The sequence below is a fragment of the Cotesia typhae genome, unplaced genomic scaffold (genome assembly GCF_013202065.1).
Source record: "Cotesia typhae breed Kobodo isofemale line unplaced genomic scaffold, CoteBio_Ctyphae scaffold_13, whole genome shotgun sequence".
Lineage (NCBI taxonomy): Eukaryota > Metazoa > Arthropoda > Insecta > Hymenoptera > Braconidae > Cotesia > Cotesia typhae.
The window spans coordinates 4,711,179-4,731,108 of NW_027423774.1; the positions used below are offsets into that span (position 1 = coordinate 4,711,179).

The window sequence follows — 19,930 nt, forward strand, 5'->3', positions numbered from 1 at the left end:
TTTTAATGAATTTATAAACAAAACGGGAAATTTATTTAATTTTTATATTAATTATCGCTGCAATAATTGTTAGATCGAGTAATTAAAAATGTAATTGAATTATTTATGACTCGAATTAAAAGTCCATGAGTTATTCAATATTTTAACTTACAGGCCATAAATATCGCTCATTTTTTATTTATGTGTAAAACTATTTTTTTTAAATTAAATACATCAAATTCTGAAAGTTTTATTTATATTGATAAATATTTTTATATATATCATGGTACGCCCCTTAATTTATCATCGCAGTTAATACACCCGCTTTGATAATAAAAATTTCTTCAATATAAATTTATCTATACAAGAGATTTCCGATAACTCTGCTGGCATTTGAGCTCTCTAGTGTAATTGGGATTCATCTATTTTATCAATTTTTTTAGATATGCTTCCGTATAAACTTAATCCCGGGATTTACATGGATTTATAGATTTAAGTATGATGCATAATACGGCTATTCATATATCGATAATAAGAGTGATATGAATAGAATGTATGATGAAAATAAGATTCAATTTTTAAAAAATTGTTGCTAAAGTCAAATTTCTAAGAAATAATTCTATTTTTTGGATTTTCCATTGAAATGGTGAATGTTGCAGGAAAATTGGACTTAAGATTTTAAATTTTATTTAAAAAGTATCCAAACTATTAGAGTGATTATAAATATAAAAAAAAAAAAAAAATCATTAAGCCAGAAGAAAAAAAAAAGCAAAAATTTTTAAGCAAAAAAAAAAAGTAATTATAAATATAAAAAAAAATCATTAAGTCGCATAGTGACTGCTAGTTTTTATGATTCAAAATTCTCTGTTAAAAATTTTTCACCACTGTTGTTATTTTTAAACTCGGAATTGCATGATGCCCGACACAATTCCTTGTGAAAATTTTTTTCACAGATACAGCCATATGTTTCCGGGTAGATTTAATCTTCGAGACTACATAATAATGATAATGACAATAAAGGATAATTGTAAAGATTCAAAAATAATAGAAAAATAATTTATCACAAAACGATAGCGTCAATAGATAATAGATAATGCAATAGATATGTTTGTATTTTTTTTTTTTTTTACAAGCTCGGCTTATGAGATCGAGATTACAAATGTAAATGTAACTAAAATAATACAAGAGAAATTTTGAAAAAAAAAAAATGTCCTCGACCTCGACCTCGTAAGAGTAAGTGTAAGTTAGATTAAGCTTTAAAACTTTCGATAAATTTATTTGCCTCGATTATTATATACCAATCGAATCATTTTTGCATCCTCTACAAGATTTTCAGGCCAAACAGTCGATTAGTTTATTATTTTTTTAGAAATTTAGATTTTATATTCTACTGATTCGCAAAGCCTCATTACAATCACTAAAAAAGAAAATTATAAATAATTTAATAGACAAATGTGACGGAAAAAATTTATAGAACCAATAAACTATCCAAAACTCCTCAAAAAACTTAATTTAGAAAAATTGACTGTCTGAAAAAATAACAAAACCAATTTATGATAAAAATGTACCCTTAAAAATTTTTTTCTTAGTCTCTGAATTGTATAAATTTATTTTTGACGTATAATAAAAAGAAAACAAATTTTACTAGTTCGAAAATTTATCTTAATAAATGAACAATTCCTGAAAAGCATATGAAATATTGAAAAGGTACAAATTCAGGTCAAGACCTTTTTAATAATATTAAATTTAATTTAAAAAAAATTGTTTTATCATATTAATACACTGGAGTCAAAATTTTTTGTATTAATAAATAATAATAAAAATAATAAATAAAAAATCTCTTTAAATTATTGTTTGAGAGGTAAATAAAAAAATAGTTTTAAAATCCATAGAAGGATTGAAGGATAAATAGTCGTGATACGATACCAGCTATGTTTTGATATAGATGTACATTTATATATACATATATAAGGATACAATGATGGAAATGCCTCGAGGAGGCGTTGCTTTTCTATCAGATCGAATTACATATACATTTTGATTTCATATCTGCGGAATATAATCAAGTGTGTTTTTTCAATACAATTTTTTACTGAGCTATTTTTTTTATTTTAATTTATTCGCAGTAGTTTTTTTTTTTATTTGAAAATAAAAAATTATATTCATTATTTTTATGTATTAAATTCACTCAGACAAATTATTTATTTAAAGTTAACGCTCGGCGGAAGGACAAATTTTTTTTTGCTGTTTTTGTCTTCACCTTTTAACGGTCAAATGCGAGATTTTTGGAAAAATGTCACAACACAAATATTTATAATAACAATTGTACTAGCGAAAATATTTATGCTTGCTTTAGAATTTATTATTGTATCATTGGATATTTTTAGCGCTGATATACTAGGAGTGAAAAAGAAAGAACGCGTCTCCTGGGCCAAATAATCCTCGAGAATTTTATCATCGAATAAAAGTCGATGGCCAAAATTACTCTGTTGAAAATTTTTTCCTCCAGGGGCTTATTTTCTTCTCTTGTTATTTCTTTTTTTCGGTTTTTCAAAAAATACTCGATCAAAAACTATTACAAATTTTAAGATGACTTTTTTTTAGAAATTATAAATTTGATTCAAGACTAATTAGAATTAAATTAAATAATTTAAACAAACAAAAAAATTCTGTGAGAATTCAACTGCTTTAGATTTTTTTTTAATTATTTTAAAAAATTAAAAGGAAAATTTTTGGTTGAAAAATTATTCTCGTAGAATTTCTGACAAACATTTTTGATTAAATAAAAAATATCTGACTGTTTACTTTTTCTTTCATGTATTTATATTATATACTGCGTGAATGACGGTGAGAAAATTTCAAACTAAATGGTGTGAAAAGTTCAGTGAACACTGTTTTTTATTATAATATAAATATATAAAATAGTTTGTTAAGTTAGAAGTTCAAATTATGGAAGAAATTTTCAAGATATGAAAGATTGTTTATTTTTTTAGAAAATTTAATTTTTTTCCAAAAAAATCTTTAAGGATTTCTGAACAAATGAATTATTATAGAGATAATTTATAAAAAAATGCTGCTTGTTGAAATTAAAAAAAAATATTTACGCAATTTTTTATAAATACGAAAAGTTTATTTTTTTATATCAAACTAAGAAAAAAATTTGTATTAATTTAAAAATCTCTCGTGATGAATTTGTAATTTTTATAATAAATAACAACTATTTTTATATTTTATTGAAACAAAAATAAAGAATTCTCTCTTTGGAGTTTTTTATTTTATTAATAATATTAATAAAATTCATTTTGTTTCGGAGAAATAAAATCACTTAAAAATTAACCATTTTATTGTTTATTTTTTTTTTTTTAATTGTATTTAAATAATGATTAATTGAATTTTTTTTATTAAATCACATCCCTTAGGTAAGCATCATTACCTTGCAATTCCAAAAAATCGACTAATTTTTTTCCAATAATTATAATAAAATAAAACTCCAAATCTGCTCTTTTACCTTCAATACTTCGATAATTCAAAAAAATTAATTTAAACTCATTGAATTCCGGCGTAATTATCAAACAAAAGCCCCAGAGTATCAACAAAAGAATTCATCCAAAGACTGAAGGAAAAAAGTGAAAAAAAGCGAAGAATCTGAATAATATTTTCTATATGAATGCCTTTGTCCTCTTTGTCTTTTGAACATCAATTCGAATTCTTTAAGAAGAGCAAGTCAGTTGATAATAACGGCGTCTGGATCAGACCAGAGCCAGAAAAGCGAAGCTAAGCCAGAGTCAGAGATGCTTTACTGTGTGCACTTCGTTATCAAACGAAAGAGCAAATGTTACTGCTTAGTACAGTACAGTACAGTGTAAGTACTGTACGATGGAAAGGAAACAAATTGTTCCATACATTCAGAACTGAGATAGAGTTCAAAATCTTTTGACTTATTCCTTTCCATTCACTCTTCCTCTACTTGAACAATTTACGCTATATATATATATATATATATATATATATATATATATATATATATATATATATATATATATATTTCTTTATCGACGCTTGCGCACACTGTAGAGTGTTTGTACTCTTGCGATCGCAGGTACGCGGTAGAAAACATACACAAACCGATGTCATGTAGCCTTAGGCACTGCTCGCTGTTACTTTAGTTTAGTATCGCGCCGGACGTTGGTCAAACTCTTTGTACTTGTGCGCTCAATTAATGTTAACTTTAATTTTTTGTTGCTATTAAAAATTAAATAATTTATTATTTAATTAATTTTATTGAGAATTTAAAGGGAATTGCTGGGAAAAATTTGTGCTCCGAAATATAAATTTTGAAATTATTTTTACGGTGAAATTCACCTGCCTCTAAACAGGTTAAATTCCAGGTAACAGGACAAGTGTCGCCATGGGTTACGTCCGCTGTGCCATGGAAATTTTTTAGTGTTTACTGTTTTTTATTTTTGGTTTGTTTGTGATTTTTAGTGGGTGAGTTTGTAAGCGTTTAAGTTTACAGGATTATGCGGGGGATGTTTGCAATTGCGGGCTGCGAGTGGTAAGATTTCGATTTTTTATCATAATTTTGGAGTTTTAATTTAAAATTGTTTTTTTTTTTTTTTTTTTTTTGATATTTGAAAAGAGTTAATTAAATGGGTGAGTATGGGTGTGAGCAAGTTTATTTTGACATTTTTTAATGGTTGACATGTCAAAGGATTTTAATACACGCTCGTACATACTTGGCTCTTTAAATTTAAATCTACTCCAATTTAAAGTTTGTTTGGATGTGTTTAGTAATTTTTTTTTTTTTTTTTTAATAATGAGCATTTTTTATTCCACTGGAATTTTTTTTTTTTTTTATAAATTTAAAGGTTTAAAAAAAAAAGTAAAGGTTCAAAAATTTTGTTTTTAAATTACTTTTGAGGAAAAAAATATTTTTATTTTTTTTTTTTTTAATTTTTTTGAAATTAAAATTTAAATTATATTTTTTAATTGTTTTTAAATTAAAAATTTTTTTTAATTTTTTAAAAATTGTTTCATGAAAAAAATATTACATTGTAATTTTTATAAATGATTAATCAATTAATTATTAATTAATTACTGACTTAATCGAGCCATTTTAATCCGCAAAATTTTTTAAAAAACAATTGCATTAATTTTTTCCTAAAAATAAATTAAAACATATTTTTTAAAAAAGGTAATCGGTACTTTGGTGAGTCAAAAATTTATGCTAGCTACTGAGAATTTTAAATTCAAATATTTTCAAGAATTAATTCATAAAAGATAAAATAAATAGTGAGGAATGCAAAGCTTCATTGAAGGCCAAACGATTATAAAGAATATTTTTAATAAACCAACACGTATGGTAATTATGTATTAATCGTAGATATGATAACTTGTTAATGCAATCGATAGACAAAAAAACACTTATTATTTTAAATGAAATCCAAACATTGAATTGTTCGAGCACGTTTGTACATTCCTGTTCATATTCATGTTTATTGTATTTATATTCGTGTATATTCTGATATTCAATTAACATTTTTTATCTCGAGAATTATAAAAATATTCCGTGTTTGTATTTTTGTGAGTTATATCGGGTCTTTTGATACGTCAATTGCTCCAATTACCGAGTTAATTTAATTGCTTTGAAGAAACAAAATAAATTATAAATAACTTTTAAAATTGTTTTTGTATAAAATTTATTAAGTAACAGCAATCGTTTCCGATATTTAATCAGGGATCATTTTATTTTATATTATCCTAATAATAACAATAATAATGATAATAATAATAATGATGATAATGAAATCTTTAATAAATGCACACGGAAATTATGAACTTTAATTAAACACTTTTATTATATAAAAAAAAGAGACAAGAAAATTTTTTAACATTTTTTTTTTATTAACTTTAATCTACAATTTTTTTTATTTAAGATTAAAAAAATTTGTTTTATAATTAAAAATAATCAAACAAATTAATTATAAATATTAATAAAACAATTTTTTTCAACGAAAGTTTGTATTAAAATTAAAAAAAAAAATGAAGATTGAAAGTTTTGAAAAAAAATATTTTCCAGATATTTATTTTTTCCATCAACAATTTTTTTAAAATAAACTATTAATTTTTTTTTTTATTTATTGACTAAATAATACAATGTAAGTCTTTATTATTAAAGATAAATTGAGTTTAAATTATATTTATCAATTTTTTTGACAAAAAAGTATATATTTTTAATTAATTAAAAAAAATCTAATATTGATTTCCTTGATAAAATAATTAAAAACTTATAATATGTCTGAGCACATTAGAAACTTAGATAAAAAAATCAAGTGATTCCTCCTTTCTCTTTATTCAGTAACAAATTACTCAATAACTACTTACTACAAACACCATATATATTTATCGACGGAAAAAAAATGATATTATTTTTTTGAAAAGTTAGCAAATTAATCAAGAGTCTAAAGTTGAAACATATATTTAATCGATATAAAATAAAAAGGACTTTCATAAATTTTCACCGATAATTCAAGTTTGAAATCGCGGCATTAATGACAATGTATCTCCAGTGATTTATAATAGAAATTATAATTACGCGCATTAATAGCCATATCACCGCTAATATTCCGCTGGAGCTTTAGCTGGAATAATTTATTAAAATGTATTTGATGTTAAATAATATTAATTAAATTATTTTAGCAAATAGAAGGTGAAATTGATAATATATATATTTGAATACACTATTGTTAGTATTATGTTTTGTGTAACGAGAAGAGAGCGCAAATTCTAGGGCACGCGGCAATGGAATTTGATTATAAACTTACCAAGGGGAATATCACTTCACATGCTACCACATAAATACTCTATGCATGACGATACATGTGTATGAATATGTACGTACGTTTAAATTTATATACTACACACATACTCTCCTCTCATTTGGTCGTTGAATCCTAGAGATTCATTGCAATGATATAATTTTATGCTGTTTCTCAGACCGCAATTTATGCATGGACATTATTTTATATGTATGTGGTCAGAAGAATTATTTTTCCACTTAAATACTTGAGGCTTCTAGCGATTTTTTATTTACAAAAAAAATTTTTTGTTTTTATGGATTTAATTTTGAATTTATTTCAATTTTTATTTGTCATAACAAAATAATGAAATTACTTTCGCAAGAACTGCCAGTAAAGAATAAATATTTAGAATAAAGAGGATACGGAATATTAAAAATATAATAAAGTAAATGACCGTTTCAAAGCAAATTAAAAAAATTCTTTACAGAAGAAGACGAAGCTGAAAAATTTACACCGTGTTAAATTAATATTTTTTTAAATATATTGAAATTAAAAAAAAAAAAATTAAGAATATAAAATCCTTAAAATACAATTTGTCAAAAAAATTTTTCAGTTTTATAAATTAAGTCAGATAAATTTTTTTGATTGAAGATACAAAAAACATAAAAAAAAAATTTCAGAATATAATTTTTCAACGTATTAAAATCATAATAGAGTAAGATGTACTACAATGAGAGACAACATAGTAAATTTACAATATAGATTAGATGATAATAGAGATAAACAATTATAGTATCTTGTAAAATAATTAAATAAAATTAAAATACAAGATCTACTATTTTATAAAAATAGTTTAAATTAACGCGAAGAAGTTTTCTATGAATTTTAGAAGCTGGTATTTTTATGTTTTAGTAAACTTTCCGTAAAAAATATTCCAATAATTTTTTATGTCTATCAGAGTAATTACTAATTACGATTTTGACCAGCTTGGCTGCGATCGACGTAATTTTTTTATGTTAAAAGCTAATTACTAATTAAAAAAATATATAATTACTAATTAGTTATGAACAACTATTTTTTTTTCTCTTTTTCAGCAAAATATTGTTCTATAAATTGAAAAAAAAATCCTTTAAAAATTAAAAAAAAATAGTGTTGAAAATCTCCGACAGACGGCGCATGGTCGCTGAATTGTCTCGTTACAAGAGAGTTAAGTTTAAACTATATAAAATAAAAATTATTTTTTGACTTTTCTAAGGAGCTTATCTATCATTTTGTGTAAATTCAAGTAATTAACAAAATAAGAATCATTTAACATGGCATATTTTTTTGTTTTAAACTTTTAAGCTTCATATGGCTTTGTATGACCAAATCATAGCATATATGGTCATATAAAAATTTTTTTTCACGTGTTAAAATAATAATTATTTAAAAATTGAATTAAGAGTTTGATTTAATTTCAATAATTAAATATTTAGCTAATTTTTCAAATAAAAAACAAAATTAAAAAATTTTTTAATTGTTCTGGTAAAAATATTATTTCTGACAGAGCGCTCAGAGCTTGAAGCTGTATATTTAAGTCACTAAAAAGTCAGAATTGTTAAATTTCAATAGATATAGATGTATACATGAAGATAGTAATAAATAATAATTCATTTATTTAACTAAATAGATAAACGAGGCTCTAGACTACTTTAGTGAGCACAAAGAAACGTCTGGTCACGCTAGAATCGAAACTGTGTGTGGATTTTACAAGTATCATTATTATTATTATTATTATTATTATTATTATTATTATTATTATTATTATTATTATTATTATTATTATTATTATTATTATTATTATTATTATTATTATTATTATTATTATTATTATTATTATTATTATTATTATTATTATCATAATTATAATATATGATGTGGTACTTTGTGTCTATACATGTATATTTTATATTATAGCGGTTAAGTTTAAGACGTTGGAAAGTATTGTACGAAGAAAACATACACAAAGGAACAAACAGGCTTGTAAATAGTGTATTGGGTGTCTGTGTGGTGTCTGATGACTCATCTATCGTCCTAGTCTTTCTCCAGCTTGGTTTTATCCAATAAGTCATGCTCAGTATACATATATATATATATATATATATATATATATATATATATATATATATATATATATATATATATATTTTTTTTTTATTTTTATCCTATCGATCATTTATGTATTTATTTATTTTTGCCAATGATTGATGAAATTTTGGTGCGAAAAATAATTGCGGATAAGAATAAAAACAAATTTAATAAAGAGCACAAATTACAGGATATCCGCAGGAAGGTTCTTTTGAGTTTTATTCACACGCAAACACGGAAAGTGAGAAAGTTTTGATGTTTTTTTTTTTTATACAATTAACTTTTAACAATAAACATTTTAAAGATTGTTTAATAATTTTTTTTTATTGCGATAAAAATATGTTTTTTTTTAATTACAAGACAAGAATTGAAACTAACATCGTATTAGAATCGCTTGGCTGATAGTTAATGTTAATGTTAATGGTTATTAATCACACATCCATCAGAATATATCATGAGATTGTGAAATAAAACAATAATTGAGTAATAGTGACGGAAAGCCTGCTGATTTTTAAAGATAAAATAAAACTTTGTTCCTAGAATTTTATTTAAAATTTTATAATTTAATTTAAATTGCTGAAATCTCAAAAAAATTTATATTTGTCGTGGAATCAATAGCTAAATTTTATATGCTGTCCCTGGGCGATTTTTGTGAGACACCGCTTGTAAATAAACAATCCTTGTTGTCTCTTGCAAAGACAAACAAAGAATTAATATTCTATTTTTTTTGTCTGTAAACACTGCAATTGTTGAATTATACTTTAAAAATTTTTTTAATTGGAAAATTTATAATTGTTTGATTAAATGTGTAAATTTTCTGTGGATTTAATCGTGAGCTAAATTTAAAGCTTATAACTAATTTATTTTAAGTTTGCCGAGATAAAAACTTTTCATAATTGCCTTGAATCTCAGTTAAATTATTAAACATTACGCGGCCATGAAATTCCATATTTCGCGGGCGGAGAATGGAAAGATTAATTTAATTATGGTAGGAAGTTTGATGCCGGTGGTTTATGGTTTAGCTGCTCAAGTATAATGTTTGATTTTAACGGATAATGAGAAATGGAATGTAATGTTTTATTGGTTTTGGGAATCACTTTTTAGAAATTTTTTATTGGCGTAAAAATACTTTACGAGCGGTTCATAGTTCATTTTCAACGTGTTTTACTAATGTATAAGATGAAATTCCGAAAAAAAATGAGATAATTTAATTATTTATCGAAGAGCGAACCGCTTTTTTGGAAAATATTTATTTATTTATGCGTAAAGTGCGTTTTAAAATTCTTTTTCTTGTACAAGTATGACAGAGATACTTTCGTTTGACCAATAGAGGGCGAGAGAATCAAGCTGCTTATTTATTTAATTGTCCTAATGTTGAAGATCAGAACAAGATAAAATTAAAAGATAAATAAATTTCATCAATATTAAATCACGGGAATAAGCAAGAACAACAAACATGTATAAAATAAAAATAAAACAAAGAAAATCTATCATTCAAACTCGGAGATCGATGTCACGTAGGTACAACTTTACTGATTCTACGTGCTTGGAACTTTTAATTACCGATCCTCTACGCAAAAATATGCTTCTCCCAAGTTATTGTTATAAAAATAACAATAATGAAATAATAATTAATAAAGAATCATGTACACTATGCGAGGAGGAAGAGCAGCAGACCATTAAATACTAGATCAGTATAAATATTCATTAAACATCATGAATAAAATATCATTTAGAAGAATTAAGTGGATTACAAAATATTTTGCTCAAATTATGAATTATTTATTTTTTTTCATAATTATTACAATTGTTTCGAGATCGAGAGTCGGAGGAAATAATTTTGAAAGTTATAAAAAAATTTTAAACCCTCAGTGTAACATTTTATTCAGTTAAATCACAAAAATTAAGATCACAATTTTCTTTAATTAAGAATAATTTCGTTTTTTATTATGAATTTTATAAAATTGATTAAAAAAAAATAAATTTACTTTTTTTTTGAGACAAAAATTCTTGAACTAAAAAAATAATTTTGAAGAGCATCATTTTAATTTAAGTAAAAAATTTTTCCTTAAATTAAATCAATTTTAATTGATTCAGAAATTTTTTCTTATTTTAAGATTTTTTTTTTATCAAATTATTTTTTTCTAAATGTGAAAAAAAAATTTATTAAATAAATAATTTATACTCTTGACCTTTGAATTATATTTTCTTGATTCAAGTAATAAATTTTTCAAAATAAAAATAAAATTTTCTTGAATAAATTTTTTTTTAATTTTTATTTTCAGCAATAATAAAATTAAAAAATTTATTTCATCCAAAATTTCTAATACTCATTTAAATCTCAGTTGATGACGCGTCAAAAAAATTTTATTGCAATGAGACATCAGTATCAGAAATAGTGAACTTTACGTGTCGTGGCCATTACACATTTGATGTACGTAAGTAATGGGCAGTACGTAACTCGATGCTACGTAAACGTTTTCTCTTGTTTTGCTTTTTAAACATATGTCACAAACGTGATACTTGGTTTTAGAAAATGACCTGCTGCACAATAGGATTAAGTTACATTAGCGTCACAGAGAATTAAAAAAAAAAAAAATTGTCTCTTTTTTGTTTACGAATTACGCAATCAAGAATTTATCTGCAATTACTCGGGCTTTAATTTTTTAATTTAAATTTTATAAAAAAAAATTTTTATATTGTTTTTGCAATTACTCGGGTTTTAATTTTTTAATTTAAATTTTATAAAAAATATTTTTGTATTGTTTATTGAGGAAACATTTAATCTGTCCTTGGTCAAAAATTTCATGGCTAAATTCGTTGTTCGTATTATATATTATAATCATTCATTAATACACTTATGTATTACTGAGTCACTCATTTATTATTTTTATGTGGGCGATCAATTTAAAAATATATTTTATTTGTTTTATTTTGTTCAAGTGTAAAATTCAAATAAAATACTTCCGAGGAAATTTTCGTGATTAAATCAAAAAATTTTATTATTTGGATAATTTATTTAGACTTTTCATCCGTTCGCTGTTCAAGGGGATCGCAAACGAAGTACATTCTGTATATGTACTTGAGTAGTCTGGAGTTGGAATAGTTTGCCTTGAAATTTTATTTCCTCAACATACAATTTACAATTTATTAATATTTTATTCCTGGAGATATTAAATTAATGTATAACAGAGAGATTTGTATTTATACTGACAAGTTGTGGAATTATGATCTCGAAAAATACACAAAGGCAATTAATTTGTATTTAACTTTACAGTTATGCAAATTACATGTTGCTGGAGTTGAGAAAAAATGAGAAAAGTAAATAGTACTTATGGTACACTGTAAAAAAATTTACGGAGTGGATGATTTTTAATTGATTTAATTCCTCCAGAGATAAATTCACTCTGGAAATAATTTTTATTTATATTACTAGGAGAAAAAATTCTGCTAAATGATTATTCAATAAAAAAAAAAATAATTTTTATTCTTTTAAAATTACAAAACTCATTTAAAGATTTTAGTGTTTAAAAAATTATATCGATACTTTTTTTAATTCCTAAAAATAATTTTTTTTTGGTTTATTTTTTTCAATCTAAAATCAATCTTTAAATTTTTACTAAAATTCAATTGATGCTTTTTGATTAAAATTCTTTCCAAAAAAAAATTTGTAAAAATAATTTAAAAATGTTTGAAAGAAAATTAAATTTCTAAAAAAAAATATTTTTTCGTATCATTAAAATTTATCTTATAATTTAATGAAAAAATAGAATAAATTAAATTTACGGTAAAAAAAAATGTGTATTAATTTTTTAAATTGTTAATTTTTCTTCTTAAAAATTTATCATGTGTGTGAAAAATAAAATTATTGATTTTTGTGACGGATAAATTTTGTTTTTAAAAATTTAATCAATTTTTTTCGGGCCTTTTTTTTGCGGATCAATAAAATATTTTCAAAAGTAATATAATGTACTTAAAAGTTCCTCTCGTACGATTAAAAGAAAATTATAGGGTGTATATTGCCCCAGGGCTCCAATATACCTCTACTTCTCTTTACTCTAATAATAATATTGTTAAAGACTAAAATGACAAAACCGATAACATATTTTCCAAGCGGATATTGATGGGGAGCAATAATGTAATAAATAAAACCACTTTAGAAATTTTCCCTTCACGATCGATACTTTTAATAAACATGAAACTAGTTAAAGTAATTAGTAAATTTAATTTCAATGCAAAGAAGAATCGATAGTTACTCAGGCTCAGTTGTAGATCGTAAAAATAAATTTAATTTGTTTTATTCTTTCAATAAAATTAATACCAATCCGCTTAAGTTCGCTAATCCGTTTTAATTTGTAACTGTTCGTTAGTTCAAAACTTTCATTACTTGAATTTCATTTGCTTTAATGCGGCTACGAGCATATTTGTGCGCCAATGAATTAAGAAATTGAATTCACTAAAATTCGATTCTCGTTTAATATCCCTTTTGTATTTTATTTTGTATCGCTAAATATTTTTAATTAAATTTCTTATACCTAGAATTTTATAATATTTGTTCTTTTTTATCGATATAAAACTCCTGCGCAATTTATGAAAGGTCGGCTAGTAAACTTTTGCGAAAATAGCTTTATGTAAATATTAGAGGATAAAGGACAACAAATTTAGATTTTAAATAAAATAGAAAGCTTAGATTTTTATTCATAACCAAATTGAAGTAAAAAAAAAGAAAAAAATCCATTTTATTAGGAGCATTTTTTATAAAATTCCCTTCTGTTATTAAGGACGTTTATCGGCGAAAAAAAGACACCGATAGGTTATGGCTATTGGTTTCTCTTTCACGCACTAGTGCTGTCTCTCTTTACAGACTATCGCTCACTTACTTCCACTCACGTAAAATATCAAAAGTCGCTAAGTTCAAACATTTTTTATAAAAAAATGAATACCGCTCGTCTATGCTAATTTTAATAAAAAAAATACTTGTGATAACTTCAATTAATAATTCTCAGTTTTTTAAAACAATTCTAAGAAAAAGTACGATTGATATTTAATAAAACGTTCGTTTGAACGTTAGTCAGCGCAAGATTTGTATGTAAAATATACAAATTTTAAATGCTAATATTTCAAAATTTAGTCCCGCAATTACTATTTAAAAAAATTCCTACATATAGAGGATATTTATGAGTCTAAGTATTCAAAATTTTTTTAAAATTACAAAAAAACAGCTTTTTTACGGAACGTCCTTAAAATAGAACTTTTCTCGTGTTTTAAACGACTTTTTATTCTAATTCTAGTTTTACACGCCTTATAAAAACATTTTATTATTTTTTTAAATCAATTTTTCTGTGGAAAATGAAATTATGAGACGTGCACTTTTGGATTTTCTATTTAATACCTCCGGAAACTATCGTTGAAGTTACCATTTTTCATAAAAGGATAACAGGAAGAATAATTTATTTATAAAATCAAAAATAAAAAAAAATCAATGTACATTTGTGAAATCAAAAAAAATCAGTATACATTTGTCGAGTATAATTATGCAACATCTATAAGTGATGTACAAACCTTGGTAGTACTAACTTTGAACATTTTACGTCGTAATAAATAACATGCGGAAATCTTACAAGACCAGTCATTATAAGTCAATTTATTTGAATACTATTCATCAAGTATTTTTTATATTTTCTCATCTCATTATTTAATTTTTAATAAATCTTTTTATTTATTATTATTATTATTATTATTTATTTTTTTTATTGTTGCAGAAAAACCGATTTTTTTCTATCTTCATTTAAAAGTTATAATTTTTTTTTAAATAAAAAAAAATAAATATTTTAACACAAGATTGAAATTTTGAAGAAAAATATTTAAAACAATTTTTCATTTTTTTTTTATAAATTGTAGAGTCACGTTATACAATATAAATATAACAGATTCCAACCATATATATTTATTTATTATATTGAAGTCTAAAGGAAAAGTCATAAGATATATGAGATGTATTAAGTTGTGATGCAATAATTCGTGTAAATGTCAGGTCAAGAGATTGGAAGAAAATAGAGAGGATTATGTTCACCTCATCCTTTTATAAAGGTATATAGTAAAGCTATATATATTGATTATAGTACGATCGTATTCGAGTGCAACTATAGATGTATATAGCATGCATTGTGTTAGATAATTTTTTTTATACATATATAAAAATAAGATCACGACACATAGATCTATATCTCTATCTTTAGTTATGTCATTATTTTTTACACTAAAGGAAAAACAGATAATAAATAAAAATAAAAAACACTCTTGACAATTGAAATTTTATTTCTCTCCCTCGGTTTAAAATCTGACGATTAACCGGAAACGCTTTCATTTCAGGATAAAATAAATTAGTATAACGTGAAATCCCAATCAATTTGTACAAATGCCAGCATTTTTATTTACTTCTTTTATCTTACAAATGAATTTACAATTTTTTAATTCCAAATATTTAGAATAACAAATTACATTTAATTATAATTTAAATATAATTATAAATACAACGAAAAGTCTGCTACGATAATTACAAATTAACGTACTGTTATTTGGAGAAAAAAAACCTTTTTTTTACTCTAATTAAAAACGATTTGCAAAAGAACAATTAATATTAAATTTTTAATTAAAATACTCCAATTATTTCAAATTAAAAGCTTTTGTACCGACAATTTTTTTTTTTAATAATTTATTTAACCATTCACACAAATTTTTATTAAGCGTTTAAGCGTTAGTACTTTTTAAAAAACCTCATAGATGACGACAGTTAAATATTTGATAATTACTTACAATGAGATATACATCTAACAATTAAGCACTTAATTTTACTAATTATTGAATGTGTTTCACGGCAATGCATCAGTGTCAATTTAATAACAGTCATTTACTTTTTAACGTTATCGCGTAATTAATAAATAAATTACTTTTTTTTTAATCTTTCTCTATTACAATTTTTTTTTATTAAATTACTCGTCACTGAATTAATGAATTTATACAAAAAGTAATTTAAAAAAATTTTTTAAATATCAAATTTATTTTTCATATATTTTATAAATATCATATATATAAAATATATAAAAAAAATTCATGTGGGTACTCAAATGAAAGCTCTCGACGAGTGTAACATCAGAATGGACTTATATTTACGAAAATGTGTATAATAAAAGAATAACTGTTGCATTGGTTAATTAATGATGTTTTTAACGATATAAGCTCATTTTGATGTTACACTCATCGAGACCTTTCATTTGAGTACCCACATGCATTGTTCATATATTTTACATATTTCATAAATATCATATATTTCAAATATATGAAAAAATTGATGTAGGTATTCAAATGAAAGGTCTCGATGAGTATAACACCAGAATGGACTTATATTTATGAAAATGTTTATAATTAAGATTAAAAATTTTTTCGTTTTGATTAAAAAAATAATTGAACTTTAAACAATAATTTTTTTTTTATTATATCAATTTTTAATTTAGTGTACCTTCTGTGAATTTGAGGAAAATTATACCAACAAAGCCTCATTCACACGTCAATAAATAATTTTTAATTACTAAGTTATAAGTTATGACGATACGATAAGTAATAACTGGCACATCATGAAAAAAAAATAAATACTTACCTTATCGGAAGACACACTATCTTTCATTCTTACACTAAGTAACTCGGGAAAGTGTGTACTTAATATAATTGATTCGTGTACTTATAATACACTTGTATTTCCGGTGATGTCAAGTATGTTAATATACACATATGGAGCACACAAATATGTGTTCATGAATAAAAATGTGTGTAAAGGTAACAAAACACAGACAACTACGATTATGACTACTACAAGTGCAGATAAGATATATATTTATATTTATACCCAGATGTAGGTGTATAATTGATAAAGTCTAGACTCTTAGCAGAAGAGTGCTAATGTTAAGCTTAAAAACATTATTCATTAGTCATTAGTCGTGAACGCTTCTATTCACACAATGGGATGTATATTACAGAGAATAGAAAGAAAAAGTGAATTCTATTTTTATTTTTATTATAAATTCTTTTTTACACTGTGAGAAAATGCTCACTATTCAATGTCTCTTGCAAACTTTTGTACGTCTCATAATCCATAACAGCAATTATTATTTGTGCCTTCTGCACATAACGCAATAAAACATTTTTTATCACCATTATTACGGTTTCAAAGAATTAATTTTTTTTTTTTTTTTTTTAAGCAAAAGCACTCTAGCTTTATTTGTTTTCTCACAAGAATTTATATTACTATTGTCGGTACTAATTGGCAGTAATGTTTTTACCCGCCAGATGGCAAGTTTTGATTTTTTTGTTCGCTTGTTATGATTTGTAAAATTAAAATTAATTACCCGTATAAAATAAAAGTTCACTCAACGTTTTTTTTTTTATTGTTAATTTCTTATTAAATATTTTTTATTTTTTTCAATGATTTTATTATGTTGTTAATCATTAAAATATTCTTAAAAAAATATTTAACACAAAAATAAATATTGATTGTTTTTAACATAAATTAAAAAAAAAAGCTTTGACAATCGGTTAAAGTTTTATTACTCATACGACATGAAATTTAACTACTAGAGTACACATTAAACAGTAACTGCTACCATTGATAAGATAAGCAAATTCGTATACTCTATATATTAGTGTATATGTCTCACCTTCGATAATCAGCCTTTTAAAGTAACAAGTTGATTTGTTATTAAGTATCACATTTCAAAATCAATATCAATATCAAAATCGTTTTGCTAAATTATGTAACACTATATACTCATAAATTCTCACTAACCTGTGAATATATATATTTATAATTTCATTGTCTTAAATTATGAAGTTTAAATTTATTTTTAAAAAGATTCAATGAGCGCAAATAGTTTTTGTAAAAATTGGAGGGAAAAAAATTTCAAAATTTTTTGGTGATTTTTAAATGCTTTATTTAATTGAAAAATGAAAAAAATTTTTTTACATGCAATGTTGAATTAATTATTGATTAACATTAATAATGTTACTTAATTAATCTTTATTATTAAGAGAATAAGAAAATTTTTGTTTTTAATATCTCTAGATACGTAATTAAGAAATGACTTTCTATCTTGAGAACTATTGACATTTTTAAAGGTATAAGCTCATCCCGATGTTACACTCATCGAGACCTTTCATTTGAGTACCCACATCAATTTTTCATATATTTATATATATTATGTATATGAATATATGAAATATATATAAAAATGCATGTGGGTACTCAAATGAAAGCTCTTGATGAGTGTAACGTCGGGATGAGCTTATATCTTTAAAAAGGTCAATATTTAAGAAAGTACAGTGCAATTTAATAATTTACGGCAGCCACATTGCTAGTTAATTATTAATTATTAAAATCAAAATACTTATTAAATAATAATAAAAATTTCATTAATAAAAATATTTTAACGTTCCAATTTAATAAATAAAAAAATTTGAAGTCTAAAATGTCGGCTAACTTTAGTATTATTGAAGTCAATTACAAAAATAAAAAAAAATTTTTTTCAAAAATTTTGTGAGTAATTCGATAAATAAGACACCTACTTAAGACTTGATTAATTTGCGAATATGTCATTTCTATTTAAATTTCTTAAATGACATATCACTTAAAAACCCTGATACTACAATCTATTTTTTTTTTTTAATGTACGTGAATTATATTTTTTTTATTTCATCGTGATAAAAACTATCTAACGTCTTAACTCCCGGTTAAAATCACCCACTGATTAATTATTTTTATAATAGTTACAGTTACAAGTTATAACTTTTGTAAGTTCATTAAAACTTATAGCGTTTTATTATGTATTATAAATTATAACTATAACATGCCACGGTTCGTGAGTACTTTAATTTAATTCTCAGCAAGTACTCCAGCAGTACATAGTAATAGTACATTTGAGGGAAAAGAGAAAGTTTGAAGAAAGTGATATTTACTGAGTACGTTAATTTTCTGGCTTACGATATTAGCCATTGAACACCTCGGAAATGCAAATACGGATAAAGTTACTTTTAAGTCTAATCTTTTATCAATTTTAATTGCTGTTGAAATTTCTCGAGAAATTTTAATTCTACATTTAAACAATTTTATATTAATATTACCATTAAAAAAAAAAAAAAAAAAAAAATGAGGCAATAAAACAGTTGCTGCAAGACCGTAGTTTCACTGTTAGATCATGCGAATCGTAAGAAAATTTTTTTATTCTATTGAATAACTTTTTTATTTGGGACAAATTTTAATTACTTGCAAAATTAGAGAAAAAATTTAATTTTTTTTTTATTTCAAAGGTCAAAGGGCTGATTTTATGTAGAAAAAATTTTTTTGACGAACTGCATCCATATTTTTATATTTGCTCCGTCATATTTAATTTTTTTATTATTGTACTTTCTCAAAAAATTATGGAGAATTTTTTAAAAAATTACAGAAAAAACCGGAAAAAAATTAAGCTTGTTACGGAAAGAAAAGTTTTGTACAAATGACATTGTCCGTACTAATTAGAAACGGTCGAAAAATTTAACAATTCCTCCTTTCTCTTAAATTAAGTAAAAAGTACTCAACATGTTGATTCATAAAACCAACTCCTATAATAATAACAATAAAAAATACTTTTATTACAAAGTTCATTTTACTGTGGTAATAAAACATTTAATTAAATTGAGGCTATCGTTTTAATTAATACACTCGCTCTGGAATATTTTTAAATTTATTTTTGCCACTTAGTATATTAATTATGTAATTGTGATTTGAATTAAATTATTATAAAGATAATAAATTACAATCGCGGACATATTTTTTTTACTCTTAAAAAGTTAAGCAATTGTCCGTTGATAATTTTCTGTTTTTATTCTTGAATTTTTTTTTTAATATTCAAAATTCCCATTTAATTAATTATGTGTCAAGTTAAGAGAACTAAAAAAATTTTAATTCATTTAAATTAATTAATTAGTAAAATTTT

The 19,930-nt window shown here is 23.6% G+C and overlaps 1 protein-coding gene across 1 annotated transcript in view; it reads left to right on the top strand.

Annotated features, from left to right (window-relative positions):
• The first annotated feature begins 4,129 nt into the window (after positions 1-4,129).
• The window catches only part of LOC141534536 (uncharacterized), a 37,420-nt gene continuing 21,619 nt past the window's right edge, over positions 4,130-19,930 (top strand). The window contains exons 1-2 of the mRNA XM_074253931.1: positions 4,130-4,367; positions 4,465-4,534. The gene's annotated coding sequence lies outside the window, so the exon portion shown is untranslated. The remainder of the gene's footprint in view (positions 4,368-4,464; positions 4,535-19,930) is intronic.